The sequence below is a fragment of the Orcinus orca genome, chromosome 16, assembly GCF_937001465.1.
Source record: "Orcinus orca chromosome 16, mOrcOrc1.1, whole genome shotgun sequence".
NCBI classification, from domain to species: domain Eukaryota; kingdom Metazoa; phylum Chordata; class Mammalia; order Artiodactyla; family Delphinidae; genus Orcinus; species Orcinus orca.
Genome location: NC_064574.1, coordinates 73057967 through 73068537, shown reverse-complemented (window position 1 = coordinate 73068537; position 10571 = coordinate 73057967). Strand labels below are relative to the sequence as shown.

Here is a 10571-nt window from a genome sequence, read left to right as displayed (position 1 = left end):
GCTTAAGAATCCGCCTGCCAATGCTGTGGACACAGGTTCCAGCCCTGGTCAGGGAAGATTCCACATGCCGCAGAGCAACTAAGCCCATGTGCCACAACTGCTGAGCCCACGTGCCACAACTACTGAAGCCTGCGTGCCTAGAGCCTGTGTTCTCAACAAGAGAAGCCACCGCAATGAGAAGCCCGCACACCGCAAGGAAGAGTAGCCCTGTTCACCGCAACTAGAGAAAGCCTGCGCACAGCAACGAAGTCCAACGCAGGCAAAAATAAATAAATAAATATTTTAAAAATAAATAAAAATAAACACTATGTATCAATAAATGCAGCCAAAATTCGGTTAACTCTCTTCACTGTTTGAAAAAATAAATAAACAAATAAATAAAACGGAATCTTCTTTAATAACAACACCCAGAATGTTGCAGGCTAAAAAAGCTCTAATTTCACATTTGCTCAAGCATTGATTTGATGTCGCCAATATGACTCCAATCTTGGATAAAGTATGCAAACAACATAATTTTATTTCCTCATTTATCAAAACTGATTAGGGAAAAATTAATTAATGAGGGAACCAATAAGATGTTACAAGCTGTTCAAAGAATTCCCAAAACTGCATGTATACAAGACTATCAAGAATGATAAAGATGTGGAATCTAAAATATGACACACATGAACTTATCTGCGAAACAGAAACAGACTCCCAGAAATAGAAAACAGACTGTAGTTGCCAAGGGGGTGTGGGAGTGGGGGAAGGATGGAGTAGGAGTTTGGGATAAGCAGAAGCAAACTATTACATAGAGAATGGATAAACAACAAGGTCCTACTGTATAGCACAGGGAACTATACTCATTATCCTGTGATAAAGCATAATGGAAAAGAATATGAAAAAGAATGTATATATATATGTATAACCAAATCACTTTGTTGTACAGCAGAAATTAACATAATGTTGTATATCAACTATACTTCAATAAAATAAAAATTTTTTAAAGAATGATAAAGTAAGTTTGATTAATAGATGAAAAACAACAACAACAGGCACCAACTGCAGGGGTCCCTCCTAATTCTTAGTAACAAAAACCTGATTGTATGGTTGGGGTGTTATAAGGGCTGTATAGTCAAAGAGGGACTGGTCTGACTTGAGATTTCTTTAATCTAGCTTCCCATTCTTGGTAGGATTGGGAAAGGCAGCATTATTTTTAAAAATCATTTAAGAATTCCACAAAAATAAAGACTATACTTTCAGGGATCATTTCTATAGTTTGTTACTAGAGAAGTTTCGGAAACCATAACTCAAAAAGAGTCATGTACCACAATGTTCATTGCAGCTCTGTTTACAATAGCCAGGACATGGAAGCAACCTAAGTGTCCATTGACAGATGAATGGTAAAGAAGATGTGGCACATATATACAATGGAATATTACTCAGCCATGAAAAGAAATGAAATAGAATTATTTGTAGTGAGGTGGATGGACCTAGAGTCTGTCCTACAGAGTGAAGTAAGTCAGAGAGAGAAAAACAAATACCGTATGCTAACACATATATATGGAATCTGAAAAAAAAAAATGGTCATGAAGAACCTAGGGGCAAGACAGGAATAAAGACGCAGACCTACTAGAGAGTGGACTTGAGGACATGGGGAGGGGGAAGGGTAAGCTGGGACAAAGTGAGAGAGTGGCATGGACATATATACACTACCAAATGTAAAATAGATAGCTAGTGGGAAGTAGCCGCATAGCACAGGGAGATCAGCTTGGTGCTTTGTGACCACCTAGAGGGGTGGGATAGGGAGGGTGGGAGGGAGGGAGATGCAAGAGGGAAGAGATATGGGGATATATGTATATGTATAACTGATTCAGATTGTTATAAAGCAGAAACTAACACACCATTGTAAAGCAATTATACTCCAATAAAGATGTTTAAAAAAAAAAAAGTCTGTGAGGAAGTAGAGGTGAGCTACAACCTTGGGTAAGAGTCTCACTGTTCTATGTATATAAAGAAGTTAGAATGAACTACAGTGTAGTACATTAATTATAGCTATCTAAGGTATTCTGATAATAAAAATAAAATATTCTCATTTTAATAAAAGGAGAATATTGAAGTTATTTAAAAAAAAAAGGATTCCACAAAAATAAAACTCAACCTTGACACCCCATATCCAGTCTGTCAGGAAATCCCGTTGATGATCAAAACGTATTCAGGATCTGACCACTTGTCACCACTGCTATGACCCTGGTCAGAGACACTATCATCTCCCACCCACATGTTGCTATAGCTTGGTCTCCCTGCTTCTACCCAAATCTTCCTGGAGTCTTCTCAACTCAGAGCAGCCAGAGGGTCCTTTTAAATCAGGAGACAGATTGTCTCACCTCTCTGCTCAGAACCCTTTCCTGATTTCCATATCAGTCAGAGTAAAAGCCAAATCCTGGCAATGACCTCCAAGGCCTCACATGATCTGCATGGACCCCAGCTTGTCAACTCTCTGGCCTCTTCCCCCACTTCTCCCTCCCTCACTCTCTCTGCTCCACTGGCCTCCTTCCTAAGCCTCAGACACACCAGACAGTTCCCTCTTAGGGCCTTCATTCTGTTCCTTTTACCTGAAATGCTCTTCCCCCAGGCAGACCATTAGCCAGCTCCTTCACTTCCTTCAAGATTTTGCTCAATTTTTACTTTAATGAGGCCAACCCTGACCACTCTACTTAATACTGCTGTCTATGCCCACCCCCACTATTAATTTCCAATTGCTGCTGTAACAAATTACCATAAACTTAGTGACTTGAAACAACACAAGTTTATTATCTTACAGTTTTGGAGTAACAACCAAATCTGCCTTTTGGAGAGACAACTTTGGGGGGCAGCATGGATGATGGATTGGATGGGGAGACAAAGAAGAAGAAAGGAGGGAGGGAGAGGAACAGAGAGGAAGGGAGGAAATTAGATCGTTTCTATTTACAGTTGACCCTTGAACAACACTGGGGTTAGGGGCACCCAACTGCCCAGTGAAAAATCCTCCAATAACTTTATAGTCAGCCCTTGGCCCTCTGTGGTTCTGCATCTGGATTCAACCAATTGCTCATCCTGTACTACTGTATATATTTATGCAGTGGGAAAAAAATCCACATATAAGTGGACTTGTGCAGTTCAAACCCATGTTGTTCAAGGGTCAACTGTACTAAGATTTTTCTGTTATGTTTTGTTTTGGGGGTTTTGTTGTTGTTGTACTAAGATTTAAATAATTGTCATACACAGGACTTGACAATTTCAGTTGCCATAACCCAGACGGTAACAGCGGGCTTGAAGAGAAAGCATCCAGAGATTCTTAGAAGGTAGAATCAATAAGGTTTGTGATGACTGGTTTGATATGGATGGTGAAAGACTAGGAGGTCTTGAGAAAAAGGGAATCAGTTTTTGTGGGTGTGTATAATGAGTCTGGCTGGAGAGCTGTTGTCTTGGAAATACAAGGCATCTATCTGGATAGGAGTAGAAGGCATCTGGGGAAGAGTTTGGTGCTAAAGAGACAGATTTTGAAGCAGATAGGGAGGGAGCAGTTGAAGTTATGTCAGGGGATAATAAAGCAAAAAATAAATAAAGGGGTGGGGGAACTGATTCCAGAACACTGAATATCACCTTCCTAGGGTGGGCACTGGAGGAGATGTTAGAGCTGAGGGGGTGTCCCTCCCACGCCCAGCACACAGGAGCCATGTTGCCTCCTCAGTCTTTCTTCCTAGATGGTGAAGCCCAGAGTAGAGCAGAAGACACCATGAAGAAAAAGAAGGAACACACAGACACTATAAGTTCTTAAAAGTTTTAAATGGTGTGTGAAAAGTTAACAACATTCAAAGGTTTATGGGGAAAATTTAGAGAGGAAAATGTTACCAGGAAATGTGAGATATTTTCATTTTTTTAATGATGTAAAGAGCTCATAGCAAATGTGAGAAGGAATCTAAAAGCCTACAGGAACTGGTTAGAAAACTGTAATCCATCCATATAATGAAACACGACGTGACCACGAGAAAGATTAAGGTAGATCAGTAGATATAAGTATAGGTGTCCATGATATATTAAAGTGGAAAGTATGAAGTGACCTCCCTCCCACCACCCCCCAAAACTTTTTTTCAATGTGCCTCTTTTTTTTTAAATTTTATTTATTTACTTTTGGCTGCGTTGGGTTTTCATTGCTGCAGGTGGCTTTCTCTAGTTGCGGTGAGCGGGGGCTACTCTTCGTTGAGGTCGCAGGCTTCCCATTGCAGTGTCTTCTCTTGCGGCAGAGCACTGGCTCTAGGCGCGTGGGCTTCAGTAGTTGTGGCACACGGGTTTAGTTGCTCTGCAGCATGTGGGATCTTCCTGGACCAGGGCTTAAACCCATGTCCCCTGCGTTGGCAGGCGGATTCTTAACCACTGCGCCACCAGGGAAGCCCCCAAATTGTTAACAGTAATAATCTTTTAAAATAAGAGCATGGAGCTAAGGAGTAGAGGACAATTCTCACATCTTTATTTAAAAATAAGTATTGGGGGCTTCCCTGGTGGCACAGTGGTTGAGAGCCCGCCTGCCGATGCAGGGGACACAGGTTCATGCCCCGGTCCGGGAAGATCTCACATGCCGTGGAGCGGCTGGGCCAGTGAGCCATGGCCGCTGAGCCTGCGCGTCCGGAGCCTGTGCTCCACAACGGGAGAGGCCACAACAGTGAGAGGCCCGCGTACCGCAAAAAAATAAAAATAAAAATAAGTATTGGGACTTCCCTGGTGGCACAGTGGTTAAGAATCCGCCTGCCAATGCAGGGGACACAGGTTCGAGCCCTGGTCCAGGAAGATCCCACACGCCGCGGAGCACCTAAGCCCGTGCGCCACAATTGCTGAGCCTGCGCTTTAAGGGCCACGAGCCAGAACTACTGAGCCCACGTGCTGCAACTACTGAAGCCCTTACACCTAGAGCCCCTGATCCGCAACAAGAGAAGCCACTGCAAAGAGAATCCCGCGCACTGCAAGGAAGAGTAGCCCCCAATCGCCGCAAGCAGAGAAAGCCCGCACACAGCAACGAAGACCCAACGCAGCCAAAAATGAATTTAAAAAATAAAAATTTAAATACAAAAAAAACTGACTTCTAAAAAAATAATAATAAAATAAAATACATTTTTAAAGAAAGAAAAGTGGACAAAGACTTGAATGGCAGAAATGTGTGGGCTGGGTTAGCGGTTCAGACTTGAGCAATGCACTTATATCTTGTAAAGGAAAAATTATGAGCCTCAAATGTTGACCTATATTATTTTTATTATGATGTTACTTAAATATGTACAAACAGAAAAGTAGATATAAATGCCTTATTCTAAAAAATAAAATAAATGCCTTATTCTTATAGCTCCTTGTACAAGGATAAAACCAAAGCAAGTTAGAAAATTAAATGTAATTGTACAGTAATATAAAGTATATTAAAGAAACAGTAAAATTCAAATGAACAACATTCAGTTAATATGATGGATGATGTTTTCTGAAAAGGAAATTCAAATTAAACCCACAAGGTACTATTTTCTACCCACTACAATGGCTAACATTGAAAACAATGACAACGCCTACCCTGGTTGGCAAGGAAGAAGAGCAACTGAAACGTTCACACATTGTTGGAAAATGTAAGATGGTAAAACACTTTAGAAAATCTGACAGCTAGTCATAAAGCTAAATGTCACCTACCATATGACCCAACAATTTCACACCTAGATATTTTCTAGAAGAGTAATGAAAATATATGTTCACAAAATATACATGTGCAAAGTCTTTTTATTCATACCATTTTTATTCTTAACAGCTAAAGATTGGAAACAACCCAATGACTACAAACAGGTGAATGGAAAAGCCAAGTATGGTATATTCATACAGCAGACTTGTACTCAGCAATAAAAAACAAGAGAATGCCAAAGCCTGATAGTGCAAGCCAGCTCCTGACTGTAACAAATGACATTTTCTTTCTCATTGGGTGGTTACCAATGGACACATGCATTTATCAAATAAACCAATGAATTTGCAAAACCCAGTGAATGGGAACCCTCTTACACTATTGGCGGGAATGTAAATTGGTGCAACCACTATGGAAAACAGTACGGAGGTTCCTCAAAAAACTAAAAATAGAGTTGCTATATGATCCAGCAATCCCACTCCTGGGAATATATCCCAATAAAACTATAATTCAAAAAGATACATGCACCCTTATGTTCATAGCAGCACTATTTATGATAGCCAAGACATGGAAGCAATCTATTTACTTATTTATTTTTTTAATTTTGGCTGCCCCGGGTCTTAGTAGCGGCATGCATGCGGGATCTAGTTCCCCGACCAGGGATCGAATCTGGGCCCCCTGCATTAGAAGCCCGGGGTCTTACGCACTGGACCACCAGGGAAGTCCCAAGACGTGGAAGCAATCTAAATGTCCATTGACAGATGAATGGATAAAGAAGATGTGATACACACACACACACATACACACACACACACATTGGAATAGTACTCAGCCATAAAAAAGAATGAAATATTGACATTTGCAGCAACATGGATGGACCCAGAGATTATCATACTAAGTGAAGTAAGTCAAAAAGAGAAAGGGGGGCTTCCCTGGTGGCGCAGTGGTTGAGAGTCCACCTGCCGATGCAGGGGACACGGGTTTGTGCCCCGGTCCGGGAAGATCCCACGTGCCGCGGAGCGGCTAGGCCCGTGAGCCATGGCCACTGAGCCTGCGCATCTGGAGCCTGTGCTCCGCAACGGGAGAGGCCACAAAAGTGAGAGGCCCGCGTACCGCAAAATAAAATAAAAAAAAAAAAAGAGAGAAAGGGACTTCCCTGGTGGTCCAGTGGTAAAGAATCGCCTTCCAATGCAGGGTACCCAGGTTCAATCCCTGATGGGGGAATTAAGATCCCACGTGCCACAGGGCAGCTAAGCCCGTGAGCCACAACTACTGAGCTTGCGCACCTCAACAACAGAGCTCGCGTGCCGAAAACTACAGAGCCCACGCGCCCTGGAGCCCATGCACCACCTAGAAAGAAGCCCGCACGCCTCAACGAAGACCCGATGCAGCCAAAAAAGTAAAAGAAAATAAATAAAATAAAATATTTTTTAAAAAAACAACAAAAAGAGAAAGATAAATACCATATGATACCACTTATATGTGGAATCTAAAAAAATGATACAAATGAACTTATTTATGAAACAGAAACAGATTCATAGACATAGAAAATGGACTTGTGGTTGCCAAGAAAGAGGATGAGGTGGGGGAGGGAATCGCTTTGAGGTACACCAGAAACTAACACAACATTGTAAATCAACTATACGTCAATTAAAATAAATAAATAAATTTTAAAAAATAGCGAATGAAGCTTTTTCCATGTAAGTTTTACTCAAAATATGTATAAATATAAACATATAAACATTAAGAAGTAATAGTATTTCAGAGAGTCTGAGTGGAGCTAATGAACTGAACGTTTGTGTGACTGTCACTTGAAGACAAATGGCACTGGCAGCATGGTTGACCAGCTGAAGGGAAAGCAGAGTGCAGAATTGAGAGAAGCTTTCCACTATTTGACAAGGATGGTGACAAACATCAAAAAATTGGAGACTGTAATGAGGCCTCTTGGGCAAAATTCCCTAGAAGCAAAATTTCAGGATAAATTAATGAAACAAATGGTGATGGAAATAGTACAATTGACTTTCTGGACTTTCTGACAATGATGACAAGAAAAATGAAAAACATAAAAAAGAAATTAGAGAAACATTCCTTGTGTTTTATAAGGATGACACTGTCCGTGTTGGTGCGACATAAGTATATCACATGATAAAACACCTTCAAGAAAAGTTAACACATGAGAAGATTGATTAAATGATCATGGAAGCAGATATTGATAATAATAGTCAAGAAAAAACTGAAGAATTTGTATAAATGATGTCAGCAAAGTGAGACCACTGTACAGAATGTGTTAAAGTTCCTGTGCAAAATTATTTGCCTTTTTTTTTTCTTGTTGTCAAAAGAATATACATGAGTAGTCATTAGGACTTACTTCTCTGTGTTTTTCTTTTTTTTTTTTTCTTTTAATTTTAATTTTTGGCTGCATTTGGTCTTCGTTGCTGTGTGCGGGCTTTCTCTAGTTGTGGCGAGCAGGGGCTACTCTTCATTGTGGTGCGTGGACTTCTTATTTTGGTGGCTTCTCTTGTTGCAGAGCACGGGCTCTAGGAGCGCAGGGTTCAGTAGTTGTGGCATGCGGGCTCAGTAGTTGTAGCTCGCGGGCCCTAGAGCGCAGACTCAGTAATCGTGGTACTGTGGGCTTAGTTGCTCCACGGCATGTGGGATCTTCCCGGACCAGGGCTCGAACCTGTGTCCCCTGCATTAGCAGGCGGATTCTTAACCACTGCGCCACCAGGGGAGCCCTATGTTTTTCTTCTTTATCTCACTATCACTATCCTATACCTTATTTTTTTTAAATACATCAAGTAGCAAGTTGCACATGGCTTGCTAAATTACTGGTTCTCAAATTTTGGACGTTCAGCATCCCTTTACATTTTAAAATTTTATGAAGATCTCTAAGACTTTTTGTTTGCATGAGTTATATATATTAAAAGTTTCCATATTAGAAATTAAGACAGAATTTTTTTTTTTTTTTTGCGGTACGCCGGCCTCTCACTGCTGTGGCCTCTCCCGTTGCGGAGCACAGGCTCCGGACGCGCAGGCTCAGCGGCCATGGCTCACTGGCCCAGCCGCTCCGCGGCATGTGGGATCTTCCCGGACCAGGGCATGAACCCGTGTCCCCTGCATCGGCAGACGGACTCTCAACCACTGCGCCACCAGGGAAGCCCAAGACAGAATTTTAAAATATTTGTTCATTACAAAATAATAACAAAACCATTACAGGTTGACATAAGTATTTTTAAAATAATTATACTTTCCAAAACAAAAAAAAACACACTAGTGAGAAAAGTGGACTCATTTTACATTTTTGCATATCTCCTTAACGTCTGGACTAATAAAAGACAGCTGGATTCTCATATCAACATTCAATCTGTTGTGATATCACACTTCATGTAGCCTCTGGAAAATTCCACTCTACACTAATGAGAGAACAAGAGTGAGAGGCAGATAATGTCTTTAATACTGTTGTTAAAATGGTTTTTACCTCATGGGTCCCCTTTGCTCACACTTTGAAAACCACTAACCTACGTCCTTCAACACATCTAAACTTAGATGGAGTTGGTCAAATACAAGAACACCTAAGTTACACCTTTTTAAAAATAGTTTTCTTTAGGGACAATCAGCCTGTTGTATATTTCAGAATTCTGAACTATAGAGAATCCACAGTATATACCTAAAGTTGTGCTATTGCAAAGTGGGTTCATTATCCAAGTACTCATACATCATTATTTTTTACTACTGATCCTATACCAGAAGCTTTGTCTTATATTGATACTTGCTTTTAAAGATTTGTTTGGCTCTTAAAGAAAATCTGCTTGTGGTACTATTTACCTCAAACAAGTTATATATTTGATTTCCAACTTAAAAATTACAATTAGTTTTGTAGGAAACTGCCATACTATCTTTCAAAATGACTGTACACTTTTACATTCCCAGCAGCAACGAATGACAGTTCCTGTTGCTCCACATCCTCACCAATGTTTGGTGTTGTCAGTGCTTTGAAATTCAGCCATTCTAATAGGTGTGTAGTGGTAACTCACTGTTTTAATTTGCAATCCCCTAATGACATATGATGTTGAGCATATTTTCATATGCATATTTGCCATCTGTATATCTTCTTCGGTGAGGCGTTTGTTCAGATCTTTTGCCCACTTTTAGTCAGGAAGTTAGTTTTCTTATTGTTGAGTTTAAAAGAGATTTTTTAAAATATATTTTTGATACCACTCCTTTATCAAATATGTGTTTTGCAAAGATTTTCTCCCAGTCTGTGACTTGTTTTTTCATTCTGTTAACTGTGTCTTTCACAGAGCTTAAGTTTTTAATTTATATTATTTTTTTAATGCATGGTTTTTTAAAGTTATTTTATTTTATTTACTTATTTATTTATTTATTTTGGCTGCACCGGGTCTTAGCTGCGGCACACAAACTCTTAGTTGCAGCGTGCATGCGGTGTCTAGTTCCCCGACCAGGGATTGAACCTAGGCCCTCTGCATTGGGAGCACGGAGTCTTACCACTGGACCACCAGGGAAGTCCAAGTTTTTCATTTCATTTCATTTCATTTTTTTAAATGTTTTATTTATTTGTTTGTTCGTTTGGCTGCACTGGGTCTTAGTTGCAGCACGCAGGATCTTTTATTTTTGTTTTTTAAATTGTTATTGGGGCTTCCCTGGTGGCGCAGTGGTTGAGAGTCCACCTGCCGATGCAGGGGACGCGGGTTCGTGCCCCAGTCTGGAAAGATCCCACATGCCGTGGAGCAGCTGGGCCCGTGAGCCATGGCCGCTGAGCCTGCGTATCCGGAGCCTGTACTCCGCAACGGGAGAGGCCACAATAGTGAGAGGCCCTCGTACCGCAAAAAAAAAAAAAAAAAAAAAATTGTTATTGGACTATAGCTGCTTTACAATATTGTGTTAT

At 40.7% G+C, this 10571-nt stretch overlaps 1 pseudogene; it reads left to right on the top strand.

Moving 5' to 3' along the window:
- Positions 1-1226: 1226 nt before the first annotated feature.
- LOC117201030 (uncharacterized) lies at positions 1227-1300 on the top strand (annotated as a pseudogene).
- Positions 1301-10571: the final 9271 nt, after the last annotated feature.